The following is a 23,637-nucleotide window of genomic DNA, read 5'->3' as shown; positions in this document are numbered from 1 at the left end:
CTTCAAGGGGAGAAGGACTGAGCCCCAAATAGGCAGGTGTAACTCTTCTAGGTCCAAATCTCCCCCCTGCAAGATGCTGAGCTCTGGGACTCTTATTCAGCAAAGTGCTTAAATGGATGCTTAACACAGGTATGTGCTCATCTTTGCTAGCTTAGAGCTCAAGGGATCATGCTTGTGCAAGTTGAAACCCAGTTTAATGCCCAGTGAAGTGAAAGGCAAGGGCTTCAGCAAGAGCTGAGAAAGAAGCGTTTATCTTTCCTGCAATGGTAGGTTTCCCTGTGTTGTCCCCTCCAGTCGTGCTCCTTATGCTCCTGGGATTGTTCCAAGCAGAGGAAACATGCTGGCTCCAAGGCTCCTAATGGAGCTGTCCCATCCTGCGGGCTCTGTGGTGTTCAGCACCTTGCTGTGCCATGTGCTTCCCCATTCAGCCGCGCTGCTGTGCTGCGACCAGAGGCAACTTCTGCGTGGCCAAGGCCCAGCCTGCAGCAAGCGCCCTTAAACCCTGTCTGTGCTGCTGAGGGCCAGGAAGGTTTCTGTGATGGCAAAGTCCCATTGCTTTGAAGACATGAAGCCTTGCAGCGGAAGGACCGCGGGAGAGCACAGGAAATGTGTGCCTTGGCCGCTTATTACGTGATGGGTGAGCAAGCATCAGACTGAGCCTTGGCAGTAAAGGCTACAGGGGAAGTTTACCCCATGGGCACTCGCACGGGTGCTGCTGCACCTGGCTATAGCTTTTCTTTCACGGGCAAACCAGCAAAATCATGTGTAAATGTAGTATTAACCCTTCCGCGGTCAAAGCCCAGGCGCACCGGGGGCCGCGCCCGGGCCCGGCGGCGCCTGCGGGTAGCGCGGCGCCCCGCGCCCGGGTCCGCGCCCGCGAAGCCGGGGGGCCGCGGAGCCGCGGCCGTTTCCTTTCCTTCTGGCTCCCTCTCGTGGGCCTCGGCCGAAGCACAGCCAGGCACAGCCGCCTTCCCGGGAAGCGCTGAGACTGCTGCCCCTCTGCTCCCCCCCGCCGCAGGTGGCCTTTGGCCCTTCTTCCTCCCCTTCTCTTCCTCCCCATCTCTGCTGTCGTCTGTCAGGGCGCTGTCACCGTTGCTGCCTGTTTCTGTCGCTTGGCCTATCTTTCTTTCATCTCTTTGCCCCAAATTCACCTGAAAATGGGCATATCCTCCTTCACTGCTTCCTTTCATTCTTTCTCTTCTTGTGTTCTCACGTTTCAGCCCCAGCTGTATCCCTCGTTTGCACCTGTAGTTCATCCTGGGACACAAAGGCACAGTGACAAGCTGTGCTGCATGAGGACGGAGAGCGTTGTCCAGGGACACAGAGCTGATGTGAGATTTGGGCCATGTCTGCTGCTTAGGGTCTGGGAAATAGGGTCTGATGCTTTGCTGGGTGAACTGAGGTAGGTAACTGAGTCTTCTCATCCCTTTCTTTCCCTCCTTCATGTCCTTCGTATTTCAAATCTAGGCTGCCTTGTGCAGGACAATTACTTATTCTACTGTAGTAGGGTGTCAAATTCATAGAGGTCCTATTTTCTGTTAGAATCTGGAGGCTCATAACAGCACAAATAATTACAGCAGCGTATAGACCTTGTAAAATAAATCTTTTGCAAATGGATATCTTGCAATGAAGTGATGCTTGCTAGACTTTTATGCATTAAACACCCATAAGCCTGCAGCTGTCTCTAGGACAATTTATTTCAATTCCACCTCATTTCCCACTTGTGAGATACTTCATAAGACTTAGTGACAGTATGTGAAAAAGGAGCTGGAAAGCATTTTAGCATAGAACAGTCACCAAGCCATCCAATATGCCTGATGTGCTTTATTCAGAAACATCAGTCACTGCGTACTGAAGATTTATGGCAAAAGATACCATTCTGTGATATTTCTGTCTCGCCTTTCTCACTCTCTAGGTTTCTTTGGGCTCCCTGGTCACTTTAGGAAGGGAAGAGCATGCCCTACCACATCTGGACCTTCTACGCCCCATATTCATCAAAGAGCTCTTTTGCTTCACAGCACAAAGGGTGTAAGTGAAGTGGAAAACACGTGTTCTTTTCTGTGCAAGCATCACTGTTCACATGCCACTTGCTCAGAAAATTTATCAAGGATAGTGCATGTTGGAAATGTCTGAAATCTTTGGAAAACAAAACAAGGACACTTCAGAATGGCACCATTCAAACTGGTAGGTTTCACTGTCAAGATAGAACCTGGCTATTAAACAGTAAAATAAGGCACAGTTGATAAAAGAAGTCATTTTTGCTTTGACTGTTTAGTCTCTCTTCAGTCTCGTCATCTGGATCTTCAGCAATGTTGCCTGCACATGAGGTGTACGTGGGGTTACAAATGCCTTTGTGTTGACTTCATTCATTAACCACTGAAAAGCAGCTTGAGGAAGCCAGAGCCCCGTTCTGCTCCAGTATGCAGGGCTTTCAGTGCGAAGGCAGGATTTCCTCTGGGGCTTCCTCACAGGGCGAGAAACAAAGTCCTTGTGCAGAAAATGTCAGCAGACAGCCATTGGTAGCTCAGCAGGACAGCTTGCACAGTTGCTGGCTCCCCTCAGCTGAGCATGCTTGGGAACACTCGGACCCCTGCGTCTCTGGGTGTTTTGGGTCCAGCTAAGCTAGAGACTGCAGACCAGCCCTGTACAAGGTGGTGCTGACAGAGCTTCCCAGCTTAGCGCTGACCCAAATTTCTAAGCCTATATAGTGAATGACAAAGACTTTATATGCCTTTATAGTTTTGTGCACCCTATGGGGCCAGCCAAAAGCTGAGTAGTGGTATCTAAGATAAAGTGTTACTGAAATACAGAGTAGGGGTTATGGGGAGTAAAAGCACAAAAAAAAATGTGGATAATATAACAAGTTAACACAAGTGTAGTCCATGTGTTCCTGTCACACCGCAGCCTTGTCTCTCTCTCTGTCATGTCTCTGGAGTATCTCTATCCCCAGCTTTGTGCCACCACCCAGGCTCATTTTGGCAGAGGCAGAGATTGCTGGAAGCGTCTCCTTCAGTATCCCTAGCAGCCTTTTGTACGGCTTTAAGCAATGTGCTCATGGAAATCAAGAGCTAAACACTGGCTGCCACTGTTCTGACAAGGGCAAAGAGGGAACGGCTGCCCCATCCACCTGCACTACAAACGTGGGAGTTGTGGAGCCCCATGAGTCCATCCTGGGCTGTGCAAAGTGCTTGGCAGGTTCAGTGATATTCACCTGCTGGATGTGGTGATGTCCTCCCATGGCATGAGCAATTATTTGCATACAAAGGTACATGTGTATGAGGACTAGAAAGCCCATGTGGCTATTCCCACTGTATACATTATTTAGCGCAGTGGCGTTGCCAGGATCTGAAAGAAGTAGCCTGCAGAAAGGAAAAAAGCATGACAGAAACAGCTGAGTTGGGCTGTGAGAGGAGGAGATGGCTGGTTGCCTTAAGACTTGCCTGCAAAAGAGCAAGAGCAGAGGTGGCAGGATACCAGATAGCCTTCGAGACATGAGAAAGGGAGATGCTGGAAAGGACAACGTGAGCTGAGCCACATGCCCAGCGCCACAGGCAGACAAGCTAACTGTGCCTGGCGACATACAGCCCAGCAAGCAGGGTCAGCATGGGTACAAACGCACGGAGGAAGCATCTCCCTGACTCACCATCGCTCCAAAGGGGCAGAGTGGGTGGTTGTGCCCATTGCAGGGAAGAGCTTTCTCCTCCGTCACCCTTCCCCTCTGTTATGGGGACAGCTTCTGCCTCTGTGCAAAGGGCAGCTTCAGGGAGGAAATGAAAATGCAAAACATCCTTCCTGCATCATGCCAGCAGCAAAGCCTGGGGAGGTGTTCTGCCTAGGACAGATGCATTAATCTGCAGGCACCCGAGCAGGGCAGCGATTCAGCTGAGGATGACATGTTTCATTTCGGCAGCCCCCAAGAATGTAGCGGACCTGTCAGGCCAACACAGCTGGAAACAGCCCCCTGCTGCCCCAGGGGGCTCTAGGCAGTGCAGAGGAGAGCGTCCAGCCAGGGTGAAGGGAAGTCAGAGGCTGCAGAAGTAAGGTTGGGCAGTTATTTAAAGCACGTCCTGCACCGTGAGTCAGTAGGAAGATGGCTTGCCTATTGCAAAGCAATATAAATATCTGCCACAGGTCTCTTCCTAGTCATTCTTTGTTTCGTCTGTTCCCACAGCTCCACCTTTTCCTCCTTCCCTTTCATCTGGCAGTCCTCTCTCTATCCTGTTCCTGTTTTTTTTCCCCTCTCCTCATTTGTACTCTTCTGCCTTCCTTTCCTCTTGATCCCCGTTCTCACTTGAGACAGAAAGCTGCCTTCTTTGAGCAAGAGACCTCAACCCCAGGCTTAGCCACCTGCTCTGTCAGTTGAAAGGAGATAATATGCCAGGTGCAGGGCTAAAGGCAGGATAAATATGTCTTTCTAGCCAATCCAACAAAAAGACAAAGCCTAAAAGAAGTGCAGGAGATAAGAAAGGTGAACAGAAAGGTTCAACTTTTTTCCTTGTTTGGTTCTAGCTCTTTTCCCCAACAGACGCTTCCCAAACGGTCATGGCTCTGACGAGCCAGCGGAGAGCTGGCCTCAGGCAGCCGCAGCTTGGCACTGCCTGCAAACCAGCCGTTCCCACAAGCCTGGGAACTCCTTAATCTTTCAGTAGAGATGAGATGCCCTCGAGAAAGGGCAGCCAGAAAGAGGCTCCCGACCCCGCTGTCGCTGACGGCAGCGTGGGGCTTTCCTTGGGCGCTGACGGCACGGGCTCCGGCTCAGCGATGGCTGTGGCTGGGGGACGCAGGCTGCCGTCTCAGAGCACCACCTCGGCCCACGCTGAATTCAGCAGCCGGATTCCCATAGCAATCTGCAGATGCCAGATTTGACCCTTGCTAGAGAAAATGTTTTCACGGCACTGAGGTACAGGCCATTGAAAAGCCTTTACCCGGCAAACCCCTTTCCTTGGCCTCCCTCCTGCTGCTGACTAACGCCTGTTTCAGGGTCTGGTGTGGCTTGGGCACAGGGAAGGAGCATGATTTTGGGCTTCCTGCTAGCCAGGGAACAGTTCCAGCTTGTCAGGAGGCCAGTATCTGCCAGATAGAGTAGCAGCCCACATCACTGCCATCTCAGGGCCTTCGTAGCCTGGGCTCCGCTTTCCCCTGAATTCTTTTATCAGGGGGATAAATGCCGGCTTGTGGCTTGGCTGCTCTGCGCAATTCAAGTTGGGAATGCGCTGCTAAATGAAACAGCACATGCTCCCTGGCTGCCTCTCCCCTTCTTCAGTAGAAATTATTTATTGCCCAGGAGAAGCAGTGAATGATTAGGTATTTGTCTCTCAGTTTGGGAATGGCAGCAGTCAGTGTTGAGTTTTGCCTTTTGTTGCTATTGGATCCATTTTTATTTCAGAGGACCAGATACTTTCTTGATGTATAATAGAAATGAGTGAAGGCATAGTGCTTACTCCAGCATCAACCTCTTTGAATTCAGACATTTGATCAGCAAAAAAGAGGGCAGGGAGCAGGGGAAGGATGAGGGGATCGTGAGACCATAAAGGTCCTAAGAAAGGCATGGCATTTTTGTGCTGTTTCCATTAGTGCTGGTAGTCTGGAGATTTTGATTCTGCACCTTGGCATAGTCAAAAGTAAAGGCAAGTAAATGGAGCTTATTCACTTCTAATCTGGGCAGTCAGAGTTTATCATTCCTCACCAGATGCCTAGAGCACCAGCAGGGAAGATTTCTTACTCCTTTATTTACAGCTATAGCACTGATTCTGTTTCACAGCCAGGTTATCTTTTTTATTACTTCTCTATTTTTTTTTCAATTTAACATTACATAAAAGTGGCCAAGCAAAGCCCTATCTGGCCTGTGCCCAGCAGAGGATACCAGAAGGTACTTAGGGAAGACACAAGCACATATTTTCCTCACTCTGCAGCTGCGGGACTTTTTCTGCTGACTCTCATGCCCAGACCTCTGCAATGAACCACCCCTGGACTTTCTGAACCCATTTTTGTGTGTTTGCTGCCCATCACCTCTGTGCCTTGGCGGGGTCATTGGTGGGCTGTGCAGGGTGAGGTGCTATGCAAACATCCCCCAGCAACAGTCCCCTTCTCCTCCAGGGTCTTCACATAGAGGGACAGGACAGGGGACTTAATGTGACCCCGAGGCAGAAGCAGAGGGAGGAAGGCATAGCCAGAAGTTAAACTCCTCTTCGCTTCCATATGGGCAGGATCTTGCCCAGGCTGTCTTGGTTCACCATGCACCCTATGCTAAGAGATTTTGAAGACGACTTAACCAGAGAGACTGCTGCAGTTGGCAGGTGGATTTGGGGAGGGCTTTCTAGTGGCTGCTGAGAGGGAAAGGCAGAGGCATAACCACAGATTGCAGAAGAACGCAAATGAGACATCAGCATTGCCTAAGTAGGGGAGGAAAGCAGCCAAAGGAGGACACAGCAGGGTACAAGATTTCAAGATAGAGACTGGGGTCTGGCTGGATGACGGCTTCTGAACAGAGGGCGAAATGGCATGGCTAGTTATACTGGTTGGTATTATAGTGATTTTATGATCCAACACAAAAGTTTCCTTTCCTTCCTTTTTTAGTTAATTTTTATTAATTTGCAAGGGGGAGGTGAGGAAAGTAAAAATATATCAGCCTACATCTTTGGCAGTAAAACTGCAAAGCTGGACTGTTGGACCTATAAATTAAGGAAAAGCCCATGGCAGAGAGTTACACGGGCAGCTAGTCCCCACGCTGGGGCCTGTTCTCACACATCCACTTGCATGAAAGGAGGAGTGGCCCCATGGCTTCATTTTCGAGTATCTTGAGCATTGGAAACTCTGACTGACTCACCTGGGAATCGCAGGCCCTTAGCATCTCTGACAATCAAGCCACCTATTTAGGAGAGTATTTTGGGTTAGTCAGGCTGGAGAACTACAGTCACAGGCAGCAATGAGGCATCTTATTGCTCAATTCAGTCATCTTATTCATAATTGTTATGATGAAGAAACATCCTGGAAGGACATGACATTTGACAGGCAGAAAGTGGCCAGCAGCTTTGCCTACATGGTTCCTTTTCCCGAACAATTTCCCACTGCAGGGAGCAGGATCTGCAGGAGATGGGGTGTATCAGCTGGTGCAGTCCCAACGCTGTGCCATCTAGACTTGCTCTGAGCAGTTGAACAAGACATTATCAAGGCCACCGAAAGTAAGGGCACCTCAAACTCCTCCTGTTGCTGCTGCCAGTAGGGGTGCCTAAGTGTTATGGAAGAGGTCTGGGGGAAGCAGGTCAGAGTCAACACAGGACTGTCCAAACCAGCTTATCAGGGCTCTTTTGGCCGGTTATAAAACAAAAATGCCAGATCCCAGTCTCCTGAAACTGATGGCAAAGTTCTCAGTAATTTTCATGGGGTGGATTTGATGTAAGAGTAGGAAAAATGGCCCTGTGGAAAGAGGGTTCTGGTTGGAACTGAGGGATAAATGCTGTCTCAGGCTTCTGTCCCCTCACCAGGCTGCTGCCAGTGAGATTTATGAGCCATTTTATGGACACAGGCATGCAATAGAGACTGACTGTTCTTCTCTGCAGTGCAACGCAGGCGTGCAGATTGCATCTGGCAATAGCTGTGCTGTTCCCCATGGCTGGGGAGTGAACGGCCTGCTGATCCTGACCTGGGAGTGACCTGTGCTGGGGTCCTCCTCTGGGATACCACCAGGCCTGGTGGTCACAGCAGTCATGTCATGGCTTCTCTTGGGCAGCCAGGGCTTGAAAAATACACTTTGCAAGGCAGCTGCAATATTCCAGGGGTCAGAGCTGCAAGGATGCTATTTTATAAATCAAGTGCATCTACTGGCTTACATCTACATAGCCAGATTTTTTTTGGAAAAGAAGCTTTTTGTCTGGAATTAATATTTGGGGGTTTGCTTTATAAATCCAAATCAATATGTTTAAATGCTTTGCAAAAGAGCAACAGAAAAGAAAAAGCTCTGCAAACTGGTCATGCATTAAAAAGCCTCATCCTTCAGCAGACCAACGTCAAGTAATAATCCACTCAGCCCTCACTTAATTTAGGCTAGTTTTTAAATCAAAATGTGGAAAACCATCAGAATACTTGGACTGCATTAGACAGTCCAGTGTCTCTGACTAAGCAGGTCACAACCTGCAGACTTTCTAGAGGGACTTTATGTGGCTAATTTTAATGTTCTCTTCATCTTTCTGACCACTCTGTAGACCCTGTGTATTTAGACTGCAGTCTCTTTAAGACAAGGACAGTTTACAAGATCAGCTCCGCAGTGCTCCATTCTTGTCTTGCTTGGCTGTAATAAACATAATAATTCCCGTCAGCATTATTATGCAATTCCTAGCTATTTATTCTTGTTATTTTACTCATTATGATAATTTTTACTATCGCATAAGAGCCTCTCTCTATTCCAAGCAAGCACATTGGATCAGGAAGATATATTGGCAGTCAAGCCACCCATTTTAATTGACTCCATCATCTTAGCAACAGCAGCACTAGCCCAACCTGCATGCAGAATGAGAGCACTAGGTAATTTGCTCAGCTGTTCATTTCCTCACTTGACTTACTCCAGTAAATGGATTTTCACCCAGAAGCCAAGGTACAGGTAGGCTCTTATCTGAGCATGCCTTAAGAATACATTGCAATAACATGAATGGAGAGATATGCCAAAGTCTGCTGCCAAAAATTAGGAAATTTCCCAGAAGGGATACACTCCCCTGTGCAGGGCAGCAGAGTTTGAAGAACACAGATGTTCCCTGCCCTGGCTGTGCGTGCAGCTGTGCGTCCAGGAGGACACAGTGTATCCAGCTGTGCGCAGAGGGAGAGGAGCAGAGGAGCCTGCGCCTGCCGGCCGCAGCACAACTCTGTGCAGCCAGCTTTCGCAAGGAGCCAGGGCACTGTGGATGCAATGGAAACAAGCTGAGAAAAGGCATTGCTGACTGCCCTTGTTGCCTAATTCATTTGAAAGGGCAGCTGATGACAGATCTGCAAGGAACATGTGTCTGTGACTTTATAACTGGTTTCCATGGAAAATGTGTCACAGGGGAGCATGAATTCAAGTCAGGAAAAAGCTGAAGAATGAGAGAAACCGGCACAACGAGGCTGCTGTTGCTGAGCAAGTACAGCTAATAAAAGGGAGTTAAGTGAAGGCAATGTATATTTTAATGGTGGGCTTTTTTAACGGCAGGCTTGCGCGTACAGGTTGCCAGCTCAGTGTTTGCACCTGCCTCTGATAGCTGCACATGGGACTGCCTTGGACAACATGGGCCATAGGTTATTTCTATGAAGCCCCACCTTTCTGAAGGCCCACCACAGCTCACGCTCACCCCCACCACCAGCCCCAGGCCCCTCGCCTCCTCTCACCACCCTCAGGCCCCAACCCGGAGCCCCAGTGGTGGCCCCAGGTGGCTTACAGCCACTTTTTGGTGTCTCACCCCGGTCCCATTGATGCCAGGGCAGTGGGCACTGAGCCCTCGGCCCTGCGGGAGGGCTCGGATGTGGGGCGCCACGCAGCCCCTCGCGATGATGATCTTGCTGGGCAGATTTCAGAGCAGATGTCACTAGAGGGCACTCCAGTTATTTTTTCCACGGAGCCTTCAATATTGATATTCAAAATGTGCACTGCGCTTTTGGGGCCACTTGGCGAAACTCTCTGGCGGTATCAGTGATTTTTTAGAGCTGTTTTGTTTGGAGTGGAGATGATGGCAAAGGCAGCATGCAGGGGGGACGCCACAGGGGCTGACGGCCTCTCCAGAAGCAACGCTTCCGGCCAAGACCAGTGCATGCATGGCATTCACTGTGCAGTTGCTGCTGTGTCCGCGAAGGTCCACACACGAGACCCCTTCTTGCTGGATGCTGAAGCAGCACAGGAGCAAAAGATAGGCCCTGCCCCTGGAGAACTTTCAATAAACCGCTAACTGCAGCAAGCTCCCAGCCTCACTGACCTTCAAATAAAACCGACTACTAACACATCTGTAACTTAATGCCTGAAGAAGTACGAACTCAGAGTATGGGCTTTTGTTTATTGCCTCGGAAACTGATTCTTAAAGCAGCACTGAAGTCAAATACTTCTATAGGGACCCAGAAAAGATCCTGTGAAAAGAGAGGAATGTGAGGGATGAAGCACCTGGATGAAGGTGTTGCACTGCACCCCTTACTCAGAGGGTTTCTCTCCCCCATTTTGTCCTGATGCCACAAACCTCATCCTGGCTTTGCTCGTCCACCCTGCCTGCTCCCAGCATAGGTGGGAATCCAGCCGTACCCCACGCGCCACCCGGAGCGGGTGAGGGGCCAAACCTTCCTCCCTTGCACCAGCGTGAGTCTGGACCAGCACCACTGACCTCAGCTGAGTCACTGTGGCCCGGTTGCTTTGGCTCAGCTCTATGCTCTGTGTTTTCCCAGCGGCAGGATGCCCGATGACAGTTCCTCCCTGCATCCTACCCCCACACGGGGGAGCGCACACGCACACACACGTGTGCACACATGTGCACGCATGCTGCCCGGCGCTGGCACTACGGCAGCTCCCGGTGGCCCGTGGGAGCAGCGGCTGGCTGGCATGGGTGACGGCTCCGAGGAGGGAGGCTGCAACGGGCACATCGACGCTGGTTACGGCCCCTGGGCTGCCTCCACTGATGGGAGCTGGCCCTGGCCCAGGGAATAAGTGGACTGTAACAAATTTGCTGACACCTCCTCCACGGGTAGCTGAGCCCCCAGAGCTGCTCCAGCGGAGCTGAGCGCTCGGCGGTGGGCGAAGTCTTCACCTTCCAGCGGGACGCCAGGGCTTGCCAACGGCAGTCGGCGGGGAACAGCCTCGCCGCGGCTCCCGAGCCCTCGCCAGGAGCAAACTGCAGGCCTCTCTCCTCTGGTTACACACGCTGCCCTCTCACACACCGCCGCTCCTTAGCCATAATGCTTTCTAAGCCGTAACTGGTATTCACGTCAGCCAGAAGTGGCATATTTTCCCTTATTTATTGCCTCTCCATTTGCACTGGAGTAGTAGCTAGCGGCTCTGATTGGGACCCCCTTGGGTAGGACATAATGAAAAGACGGTCCCTGCCCCAAAGAGCTTCCGGTTTAATTACAGAGCAAGAGGCAACAGATGGATGCCACATACAGACAGGGAGGAGCCCAAGGTAACAGGGAGACAATTATGATTAGCTTAATAAGCCGCGGTCACAGTACAACAGCTGCCTGCCATTGTCACTAATTGTCACTCCAGTGGCTATGACAGAATTTTTTCAATTTAATCAAGAAACGTTCTCTGTCCCCCAGGGGGAAGGAAACCCAGATATTTTCTTCTGCCTCATATCTCACGTCTCTATAGAACTGTCCCGCTGTGGCCACGGTTTCCCTGCACGTTGCTGTCAGCCGCAGCACTTCTGGAGGTATCTCCCCATGGCCTGCTTACCTCCAGCCTTGCCCTGAGACATGACGTTGGTCTCTGCCCCCTCCAGCCCTGCTCCTGCATGGTCACGCTGGGAACCGGATGGAGGAGCTACAAACAACCGCGGCAGCGGGACGGCAGGGACAGAGCGCCAGGCACCGTGGCCCCATGCGGGAACGAGCAGCAGGAGGGGGCATTGCTGCTGAGGCTCCCTTTCACGGTTGAAGTAACCATCATATTTTTAATTGGCATTTAATTCAAAACTGCTCCCAGCCAAGCTTTTCTTGATTAGCTATTGGCTGTGTATCCCCATGTCTACTTCCAGAGCCCATTTCTCTCCAGCAAGCCCAGACAGACAGAAGAGGCTGCAGGGGCAGTTTCAGCATGAGCCCAGGCTCCCAGCAGAAGCACTCCCGTTTCTGCAGCCTCCTGCTCTCACCCCATCCCTGGTACTGCATCCTCGTGCTGGCCATGAGGGGATTTGGACCATCCCATCTCCCTTCCCGCGGCTACACTCTTGCCTCAGACCATGTGAAGTGGCACAGCACCAGCGGCGTTACACCGCACACCCAGGCTCTCGAGGGCTCAGCCCGTCCTTCCTCGCTCCCGGGGTTGTGTCGCCACTGGTTTTCTTTGCTAGGGTATGGCCCTGAGCTCCCTAGGGCTCAGGTTATTTGGAAGTGCCTTTCACTAGCTGCAGAACAGTCACGTATTTGGGGCTGATGGGAGCATGTGCACCATATGCCTGCCAAATGCCACCGACGGTTATTAGGTAGCACCAGTTGTGTCCTGCGCGTAGAAGCCATTTCAGGGTGCTTCGTTCAGTTTGTAGCTTCCTAAAAACAAGACTCAAGATGCTTTTGCCTTACAGCTCACATCAGTCTGGCTCTTTGGGCACTCTCACTAGGTCAAGTGTGAATTAATTGTTCTTGGAGCTTTCCTGGATATTTTGCTTTTGTTAGAACAGTAAACTGTCAGATTTATTTGCAAGCTGCTGTTTTTTTTCCTGAGAGGGGGGTAATAGCTCCATATGTATTCCACTACCACAAAAAGTATAATTCAAACATTCAAAGATTTTACAGTAGGTGTTGCTAAATCATCGCAATGTGGAATAATTTCTTCATGAAAAAATTCGATTGTTACATACTTGTCTGCTTGGTTAGCTGGGGTTGTATTTCTTTCCTTTTCCTACCTGGTAACTGCCAACGTGACAGGTACAAGCAACATATGGGATAAAGGGAAAGTATAATTTTAAAATAAAACCTTCTGTGTTGAAAAGTAGTAACTATATTACAATCAATCTGCTGCTATTCCTTTCCTTCTGTTCAATGGGATATAAGTCACCAGAAAAGAAAGATGCCACAGTACATAGCGGTGCGGTTGATGCCGTCTAGGCCACTGAACAAGGTACCTTGGGACCTTAAAGAATGTAGCAGTTGGAGATGATTTGTCGGCACGTATTTTGCACCATATGTCCTAGCAGTTGAAGTACCTATAATACGTGCTTAAGCAACGATATGCTGCCAGGATGAAGGCTGGTGCTCCTCAGTCTTTCAGCAACTCTGCTCAGGGGCATGATTACAGAAGCTGTAGAAATCTGTTGGTCTTTCTATACCTTGGGAATGCAGATCTGGTTTAACTTGCCAGCCGGCCCAGCAAAGAGGTGAAAGACATCACAGGCAATTAGAGGCGAGTCAGCATAGAATTTGCAGAGTTCAAAAATACTTGAACCGATCTCATCAGAGTGAGAGAATATTCCCAAAAGAAAAATGCAGTCAAATATAGAAAAAAGCAGCATAAAGATGTATGAGACAGAAAATATTGTTATTTCTCAAGGATGCAGTAATCTATTTGAGACAGTTCCTGGTAAATCAACGCTTCAGTGCCTTATTTACAATGATGAGACAGACAATGTGAAATGATGAGAAGTCTTGCATAACTAATTTGTTGCAATGTTTCAAAGCTGTTAGTGGGATGATAGTAACAGAAAATAGAGAGGATATTTTGTGCCAAGCTTTTTTAAAAAGCTCTTCATAGAGAGAAAAGATAAAGACTAATTAACTATTGACTGTGTTATGATAATAGAGTAAAGCAGCTAGTTAGACAGACAACTGGCTTAAAAACAGCTTATGGGGGAGGCTAGGACACGAGCAAACCAGCAAGCATTTGATTTTAAGACTTTAATTATCTATAATGTCTTGTATTTCTAAATGACTAGGCTGGAATATGAAATATTAGTTAGCAAAATTTGCAAGTTAAGACAACAGTTGGAGATCTAATAAGCAGGAAGGAAGCCGGTCTGTGTGCAATACAGCTCTACTCTGAAAAGTGGCCGTGAAAATTACTTACTGAAATTCTTGCATGGTTATATTTCATTTACAAGCAAATGACAGTTTCGTAACTACCTGCTCTGCAAACTGAATTGGAGATCCTTGAATGTCAGTAAGAATATTTGTAGAGTTGCGTGCTTCTCAAAGTGAATAAGGGCATCAGACTCTGACCCAAAGCCAATAAAGCAGAGATGTGCTTTAATGTTGATGACTAATGTGAAACAATAAATCAGGGAGAAATGCCAAGCTGCTAATAGCACTGTCATGCAATACATTGCCAAGTTTTGGGAGTCCTATTCAGAAAATTTTTGAGCTCATCAGCATTATATGTGCCTGCAATAAAATTGGGAGAAATAAAGACATCACTGGTGGTATTGAGTGTAGAACTGCACCATATGGCTGGTGGTAGGTGCATTTTGCTGAGATTACAGTGTGAAACAAATGCAGTAATTCCATAAATACTATTGTAGGACTGGGTTAAACCTCATGAGCTCTAGTAGGTTTATATGCTGCTCTTCCATTTAAGGGAACTTTAAGACCCAGCAAACATATGTTTCAGATAGGGAAGGCTGCTCAGGAATTTGACTGTTCTGGATAGAGTGGTTTTGTCTGGGTACTGTTTGAGGCCAAGAGTGACAAGGGTTGAGAGACAGAGAAGAAACTCAGAGGCCATCTGGGAACAGATACAAGAAGATATATTAAAAATACAGTGTGAACAGTGGGGGAGGAGAGCGCAGGTCTGCATGTCTGGCTAGCCTGAACGGAGAGAGCTGGGCTTCTGGATCAGGGCACTGGCTGAAAGACCTCCAGGGGTGTAAGCAGGGAAACCATCTCTGACTGTCTGAGTCCAGTGTTTGGGAAAACCAGACTACTCCCCTGGTACAAGGGGTCTGTCTCTCCAGGGTATCACAGTTAGATTTTATAGTTCTTGAAGAGAAGGTTCTGATGGGTCTCACACTCTCATTTTTCTTGCTTTCTCCAAACTGGGCATGAAATTTAGGCCACTGTCAACCCTTCCTTTACTGTTTCAAACATCCAAGTCAATAAAAATAGCTTGTAAAGACTTTAATTTTATCTCCACCACCCATTTTTCAGTAATTCAGCAGGAACACTCTGCCCTACTGCCTTGTTGGTCCTGAGCTTCCCAAGCATCTTTTACATCTTTTTTTGAAATTTCTTCTGCAAACAGCTCATCTGTCTGGAAAATGGTGACTTATTTTTCACCTTTGCCCATCTCTCTGTTAAGGAGCTCATTAAAGTGTTCCCTCTGCCTTTCTGCAATTGAATTCTTTATAACTAAAAACTCTCATTTGTGCTCTTTAGCAGGCTGACTCCCAGTTGCTATACTTTCCTTCACTGCTGCTTCTGTAAAATGCTCGCACACTATTAGGACTTCTATTCCGCCCCATCTTCTCCAGCAAGCCACAAAAGAAATACCTTTTGCTTTGTTCTATCAGTGTTTGTCACTTTTGGCTATATAATATTGCTCAGCAAGAGACTGAGTTGGATTTTGAAAGCAAACAATCCATCCTGCTGCATGCAGATACTCAGTTGCTTTTGCGTGATCTTCATCAAACCTTCCCTGTGTTATTTATGCTTTGTAGATATCAGCATCCTCCATAACTCTCATACAACATTCAGCTAAAACCTCAAGCTCTTCTTAGCATTTCTGTGATGTTCCTATCTAGATTTGGGTTCCTCAAAGCCTCTGTGGTATTTCTATGGCTGTTCTTCATTTGGCTCTTCATCATGCAGGTATTTCCGTTATCGGCATTCTTACAAATTGCAGTCATAGCTGCTTAGGCGCCTGGTGTCCTGGTTGTTTCTTTTGTCAGCTTGATTTCCTTAACAGCATGTGATCTGGTTATGTGTCAGTTTTTCCCCTTGCAACATTGACTCTGAACCCATTTTCTACCAAATTTGGCAAAGGCACAGAAATAAGCAAAGATGCTGTGTTCCTGTGAGTTTTGTGAAAATTGATGATTTAACAGAGGAGAGAGATGCCCCATTTTTACCCTCCCAGACAGAAAGGCATGACTGGCTCCAGCCCTTACCCATCATGTCTGGCAACAACCACAGACTGCCCCACTTGCCAGGATGCTCAAGGCGCTCAGGTGAGAGGCCAAAAGAGAGAGGTGGGAGACAAGAGGGGAGCTGGAAACATTGCAATTAGCCAGAATGAAATGGTAAATGCTTTGGCATATTACAAGGCTGGAGGGTAGCGGCATGGGAAACACGGAGGAGGGGATGGAGGGTACTGTGCTGGAGTGCTGCGCTGTGGGGGAGATTGAGGGATGTTGCTGAGGAAATGCTATAGGGGGCATGTGGAGAAACTAGCATTAGCATGCAGCTAGCACACAGGGCACCGTTCCATTGGAAAAAAAGTTCCTTAGTTCTGCTGCTAATGAACCACTTCTATCTTGGATCAATATTGACTAACGTGTTGATCTGATTAATAGTGACCTGATCTCTGAGATCTGTGCAGTCATATCTTTAAGTGAGGCACAATTAACTGATTTCATTACCTTGTAATTACATATAGGACAAGAACTCTTGTCCCCTGTGGTTGGTTTCTTTCCTTATTTTACCACTTTAGTGGTAGAATAAACTTTACCGCTTCAGTTATCTTGTCCATTTCTTACAGCACACTTGAGAAAACTAGCATATATCAATATAGTTCTTCATAGATTGTTCCTGTTATTTCATCATTGGCTTCTTCAGTGATTACTGACAAGGCAGATATTGTGCTCTCTCCTTTTTATCCTGAAACAGCAAATTTATCCACTGAGGGCTTCCAAGCCAGTGACTGCTAATAACCCAGGCTCATCAAAGTACTTGCCCACACTGCATGCCTAGCAGGTTTCTTCTGCTATAAAATAGTGGGTTTGCTCACTTTTAAGAGATGAACTTCCAGCATCTCCTTGCAGGCCTGCGATACTCCTCTGGGTGTGATGTCACATTTTGGAGGTGGCCTGGATTATATAAGATCAAAACATTTCATTTTCCAAGCTTCCTGTCCTTTTTTTTCAAGTCATTTCCACATATTACAGTTGGTACTTTCCCAAGGTGTATTTGACTTTCTTACCAATCATGGTTTTTATAGGAAAGGGATATCAGCCATATGCCCAGTCCCCAGTATAAAGGACAAGTGTATTGATCTTTAACCTAGCCACTGTCCTTTAGTGTGACACGTGAAGGAATCTGCAAGCAAAACTAATGAAGGCTTAGCTCCGTGCCCACGGGAACACAAAAGCCCTTCTGCGTGGTCACACAATAGCTAGAAAGGGCCATTAAAACATGATTACAGCTCATACTTTGTGATGAATGAGGCTCACAGCACTGCCTCAAGGTAGTGAAAATGAAGTAAACATTCACTGAAGCCTCAGGAGTTATTCTCAAGGGGAAATACAGTAGCTAGGAGGAGACCCAGACAGAACAGGAAAAGGCGTTAACCTGCAAGATATCTGGGTTTAACCTGAGCAGCACAAATACGAGATTTGTGTTTTGACGAGGACTCCAGTGGGATCCTGCAAGGAGGGTTGCAGGTCGTGTTGCTCAGTGGTGGCTGTTCCTCAGAGAGGCTTTCTCAACAGTAGCAGTCCAGACAGACAGTTTTGTGGTAAGACAGAGGGGTGGACATGTCTAGTGAGGGCCTGACAACGAAGATCCATTGGTTAGCTTTGTGCACTCTTTGTTGTTACATTCAGAGGAGAAGCTCTACCAGCCCTGCTGAGCAGTGGCTCAGCTGGTTCTCTAACTGAGGTTTGGCTCCAGCGGTGAAACCCTCTCTCCACTCCTGCACAAAGCCTGTTTCCCCCACGAGACAATGACTGTCTGGGGCTAATATAATTACTGAGGATCATGTGCAGTGCCTGGACTCCCAGCACATTCAAAAAGGTGACCTCAACTTTCTACTATGACAACAAGCAATTACGTTTGGAAGCTGTCCCTGAGATTCTGCTTGAGCGGAAGCCTGCTGTGACTACTTTGCATTTGTTCTTAGAAACTACATGCAGTTGTATGGTTCAGAGCAAAAATTTATTTAAATTAGGTATGTGAATTTGCATCTTAATCATGTTATCATGATTAAGTAGTACCTCAGCGTTACCTGAGGCAACCATAGGCTACACACCTAAATGAAACCTGAAATAGTCAAACCCCTTCTGCTTTACATATATTATGTCAGTGCAGATTTTCACATCCACAGGGCAAATAATAGATTGGCAAGTGGCATTTTAATGACTGAAAGAGACAGCCTTGCCCAGAACAGGCAGCAGTAATGATGGCTGCTTTGAAACAATGTATCCTGTTCTTGGGCCATCACAAAATTAAATTTAGGTCTTGTCCTACTCCCAGCAAAATCAATAGCAAAATCTCAGGGACAGCTGGGCATCAGTGGATTTCAATGAAGTTATGACAATTTCTCCCAGCTGAAGATCAGCCCTGGGGAGTTTAGCTATTGACACGGCAAGTCTCTCCAATTTGCTATTGACTTCAGTGAAGCTATGGCAGTTTATTGTAGCTGAGGATCTACCCCCTCTCCTGCTTAATGTCAGGAACAGAAGAAGCATCCAATTAACCATTAATCCTTCTCTCAGAAAAAGCAATCACGACTTCATGCTCTTCTGGGTTGCCCAGCCTGAGCACTCAGCCTGTGGCAATGGCCACTGAAGAGTCATCATTTTTGCACTTAGAAAAGTCCCTGTTCCCCCATCATAGCTGACAGAACAACAAGTAATAATCAAGCCAGCTGCCTCCTCTTACATTGTATGTCTGCCCTTATATGTCACATGGGCGAAGGAGCTCTCTGAATTCATGCCTGCTTGGGAAATCCCTCCTTGCTGCTCTTCGCATGGCCCTTGCTCGCTGGAGTACTTCTTCCCAGAGATTATTGCCTATTGGTACTGTATGGGAGGGCAGCTGTCATAATCAGTATCAGGTCTTTTTTGCTGAAAACAGGGCTTTGATAAAATATGTGTGATGCAATAAAATGTGTCTTTGACTTTGTCACACACACTAGTGAACACAGCCTCTTCCCCCAGCATGTCAGTAGGACTTGCACTCACACTCAGATAGACTTTTACACTGTTTGTCTTTTCTACAAAATTCAAGTCACAGTGACATAGCTCATTGCAAATTTAATTTTCAGAACTTCAAATTGTTCTAAAGTGCAAGGATCAGTTTTGGCATTGTTCTTTACAGAGCTGCTAAAAAGAAAACAAGATAAGTAAGTGGGGACTGCAGATGGCATTTTATTGTCAGGAATGGTTGAGGTCTGATGACTACAAAGCCAGCTTGAGGCCCATGCAGGACTAGCAGCTGTCTTTTCCTTTTCCTTTTCCTTCACTGAAGCTGCAGAACAAGGCTTGCTGCTGCTCTTTCCAAGAGAGGGGTGAACACCCTCCCAGAAGCACCACTAGCCACCATTCAACCTCCATCTCCAATCAGCAGGCACATGCACAGCTCTTGGGGGGCCTCCCCGGTCTTTCACTTTCACTTCCCCTCGATTCCTGCAGGGAGTATCATCTCCACAGACCCCTGAGAAGTCCCATTGGTGCCCACTGCCCACTCCTACAGCATCTGCTACCAGAGGATGAGTAGCTCATCGCTAGCCCTGAAGAGGAGGGGTTTGATGTGCAGGACAATAGGGAAGGCAGCCCCCAGGGAAGGAAGCATGGGGTGGAGGGGGACCGAATATTTCCCATGGGCTGGGGGGCTGGCGGCTGCTGTGAGGATGGGAGTCAGGCAGGGGCAGCATTCACACTCCCCTGCAGTGCTGAGAAGTTTGGGTCTCTTCTGAATTGCTGTCAATATTGTTACGGATCTTGGTAATTGTTGGCTTAATGTGTGAGACAGAGGGTTTCTGCACAGCTTTGCTGAGATTGGATAAGCCGGAAGACATAGATAGTAGCATTTACGTAAATCCAGACTGAGTGCTTTTGGACTTGTAATGATGCGGCTAAGATCAGCCTCAAGTTTGGGTGAAATCTTTGTTCCATGCAAATGAGTAGGAGTAAAATGTCTTTTTTACACATTATCAGAAAAATCACCTTGTTTTCCAAAGAGGCTGCATCAAACAAAAGATGTTCCTGAAAAGTGAGAATGATCAGGAGCAGCCTTTCAGTATATTTGATGATGAAGTTCGTACCGTTATTTTTTCCAGTGTCCCAGGATATTGTGAATAAATGAAAGCCGTTTTGGTCCCACTGCTGCTTTTCTAAACAGTGCCTGGAAATTCATAACAGAGTTAAGCACCATTAACAGCCATAGATGGTTTGCCAGGTCGCCATTACTGAACAAATAAAAGTGTTTTTTTGCACAGTAACTCCTGCTGCTTTTTGGCCAATGTACAACTGTATTTTCCGGAATGCTATTTATGCTCTGTCTGTATCTCAGAAATAGACTGGAATATTTTCTGATTTCAACTTCTCATTATCACAAACTGATTATCAATGGATTCTCCATTGTGAAGAGGGAACCAGGGAAGAAAATACAATAGCACTTGCTTTTTATTTTGATTATACATCTTTGAAAATCAAAGAACACTTTGTCATAGAAGAATGAAGTATGTATTAAAGTAACATTACTTTAAATGCAAAAATATTTCATTCAAAGCAGACTAGTTCTTTTCCTTGTAGGTAGATTTAGTTGTGCTTATCTCCATGGGAACACTCCTATTAAAGTCAGTGACAGATTTTTAAAGGTTCGGGAGAAAAGACTGGAGAAGTTTTATTTTAATCTCCAGTCATTCCTCCCAAGACATAAAAATATTAGAAAAAGGCAGTATTAATATAAAATGCAATATGAATGACACTGCTACTCTCAGCAACCCAAGAGAACTAATCCTATAGATTAGCTAAGAAAAAAGAACATATTTTCTATCTATTTTTTGCATACATCAGCTAAAACTCTCCTTATTCTCTGCAGCAAACAGTACTACTTTCAGCTTGGCTGAATCAGAGTGCCAGAGTATCTAGCAAAAAAAAAGCAAACATACAAAACAAAATAGATAATCTTGGTACAGCATCAACTCAGGCGCAAAAAATCTCTTCCAGCAACACGACGCTTTTCACACTTTGTACAAAGATTGATCTGACTGGGTCTGGCAGATGTGAAGTTGCAATAACAAAATACTATTAAATGAGAAAATGGCAGCTATGGAAAGCAAGACAAGGTACAGCTACTGCAAGATGTCATAATCATAAACAAGTTCGGGGGGGGGGGTTGATATCCTCTCTGTACCACTGCTTCCACCTTCTTTGAAGACCCCTGAAGTAGCATGTGTCTAAGTTCTTTTTGTTTTGTTTTGCCAGTCTTTTAGCATTATCATGTGCCTAAACAGAATGGATCATGGAGCCAATGCCTTCCTTGGGATACCGTGGACTTGAAATCAGAACGGAAATAAATTGAGCCGTTGTATTGTCTAAATATGGTGATGACATTCTGTTCCAGATGTCCACAGCAATGACCTCATCCGAAACCTCAGTTCCCTGACACTTCAGTCATTTTCAGACAAATTCTGGCAAATAGAACAAGTGGCCCCATACTGATTTTAATAGAAACAGCTGCCCACTTCAGTTAATGCTACTCTCAACAAGTGAATGGAATGGAAAGCAAGCTAATTTGGTGTGATCCATTTTGAGCTCCATGTATTAGACTGCCTGCAATCGGGGAACATACTGATCAATAAGACTGAAGGTTTTCTGAAATAGCAACAGGGAGGTAAGTTCCCTCCTTTCAGGTGGACTTTAAATAGGCATAAATTATTGAGGAAAAGAAAACAGTGTTCATAAGACAAGTTATTGGGGAAAAAACAATGTGCTTGACAACCTGCTGCATCTAGTCTGGAAGAAGTGAGGGATTAGCACGTTTCTTTGCCTCTGCTGGCAGTCTGTTCCCTAGATCCTATGAAACAAACCAGTCAGAAATGTTTTATCCCTAAAAGTCTCTACTAATAAATCTAATGATTTTTTTGCTTCTTTATTTTTTTCCTTTCAGAAAGCATGTACAAAGTGAAAAGTCGTTACTTATTCTAGTCTGCCTCACTTTCAGTTCAAAATGTTGGGTTATACTGTCACTAAATTCTAGATAGTTACAAGAACAAAACAGAAGCACTGCCAACAAATGCACTTAATAGCAGAATGCACTCAACAGAAGGTAGCCTGCCAAATGGCTTTGCATGTCTTTTTTTTTTATTGTTATGAGAAAGCATTTTAGTGAAAACTGGAAATGAACAGACTCTCAGCCCTTCCCAGCACTCTTCCATGAGCAGCCTCCCTTTCTTTACTCCTACTTCACTCATCATCATGTGCAAGGACAAGAACATTTGTGAAATCCTCTTGCTAAAACAATGCAATAGCAGTGAACTGAAGCAGACATAGCTTCCTAGAAGCTGAAACAGAGCTCTAGCATCCGTTGTCCTACCAAAAAAGCAGAGTTTTTGTCTTCCTTGGGAAATTTTCTTCACAATTCCCGTCACTGCTATCATCACATGGTCTCCAATGGTGCCTTAGATGCTGCTGCTGTTTTTAATATTGAGTAGGTTAGCTCAATGCTCAAGTTTACATGATGCAATGTTATCAAAGACAGCCCCCACTGACAGGCTATTTTTTGCTTCCAATATGGGCAGCAGTTGTAGATTTATACTGCTTTTGGCAAGAGGGAATTTTTTAGAATATTGCCAAAAACAGACAGAGCTGGAAAGGTGACAGTTTCCTAAAAAATAATTCCAGGAAGGAAAGTCTATGATAACAGCAAGAAATAAACCAGTCATGTTGTTCTGAGGCATGTTTAGCTCTTTCTTATATTCTACCTTTGGAACTCATTACTAGGAGCTTTCTCTGATTTCAATTTAGCTATATTTTGGATCATAATTCCTTAAAAAAAAAACTTCCCTTGCCCCACGTTAGTCAACTTTTCTCTCAGCTAAAGGTTTCATCTAATTTCCTTTATAGGTTTTCCAGCTAGGTTTTCTAGCTGTTCAGAGTCTCTCCTTTACTTATTAATGTAAAAACAAAACATAACAAAAAAAATACAACCCTCACACTCCTTGTACACAGTATGAAGAGGTATAAAAGATTGCAGCTCAGTGCTTTTTCCTCTTTTTCTAGAATTATCTGTCTGCATATGACAAAGCAGATACTTGCCAGATCTTCTTCACTCTTTTTTAGCATGAAGGTTTTCACTGTCAATGGGGTATGTTTGCAATTTCTGTCCAAAGTCTTTCCTATTTCTTTATTCTTCTCAATCCAATACTGATCTGTGGGTGGATTTTCCTGAAGTCATAAAGCAGTGACACAGCTATTTCCTGTTGCCATCGAAATTCTATAACAGAATTTCTTCCTTTACTAGTTACTAAGTTACCTGGAGTACAGCCAAAAACAAAAAAAGAGAGACCTAAAATGACTGGATTTGAAAGAACTTTTCACTAGCCATATGGACTTCATGTCTTCAGTTTTGCAAGTCTACAATGATCCAGAAAATATAAGTGAGAACCCTTTTGCTTACATTTGGTCTCACAAAAAAAAAGAGAGTTTTGTAAAATCAGAAAAAGGGGCTGTATTTTTCCACTGAAATATGCTGCAGGAAAAAGGAACTGGTAAGATGGATCATTTAACTCATTTTAGCCAAATCACATTTATTTTTAGTATATGGAGTTGGCACATGTAACAAAAGCAGAATACCTTCAGCTACATTTTCAAGCTTACATATGTTTTTTAATATGTACACAGGATGACACTTTTCAACGAGGCAGGTTTTTTGCGACTGCAAACCTTGATGTCAAAACCCAGCATTATTTCCATGTACATGACTTTTAACTCTTTGCAATATTTTTGAAATCTTTCAATTAATTCTGGAACACCTAGACTATCACTAATAAATAATCTTGCATGTGCTGGTCTGATATACCGAACCTTCCGTAGCTGTTAAAGC

This window comes from Apteryx mantelli, chromosome 4, assembly GCF_036417845.1.
Source record: "Apteryx mantelli isolate bAptMan1 chromosome 4, bAptMan1.hap1, whole genome shotgun sequence".
NCBI classification, from domain to species: domain Eukaryota; kingdom Metazoa; phylum Chordata; class Aves; order Apterygiformes; family Apterygidae; genus Apteryx; species Apteryx mantelli.
The sequence above is the reverse complement of the archived record's forward strand: the minus strand, read 5'-3'. Positions refer to the sequence as shown.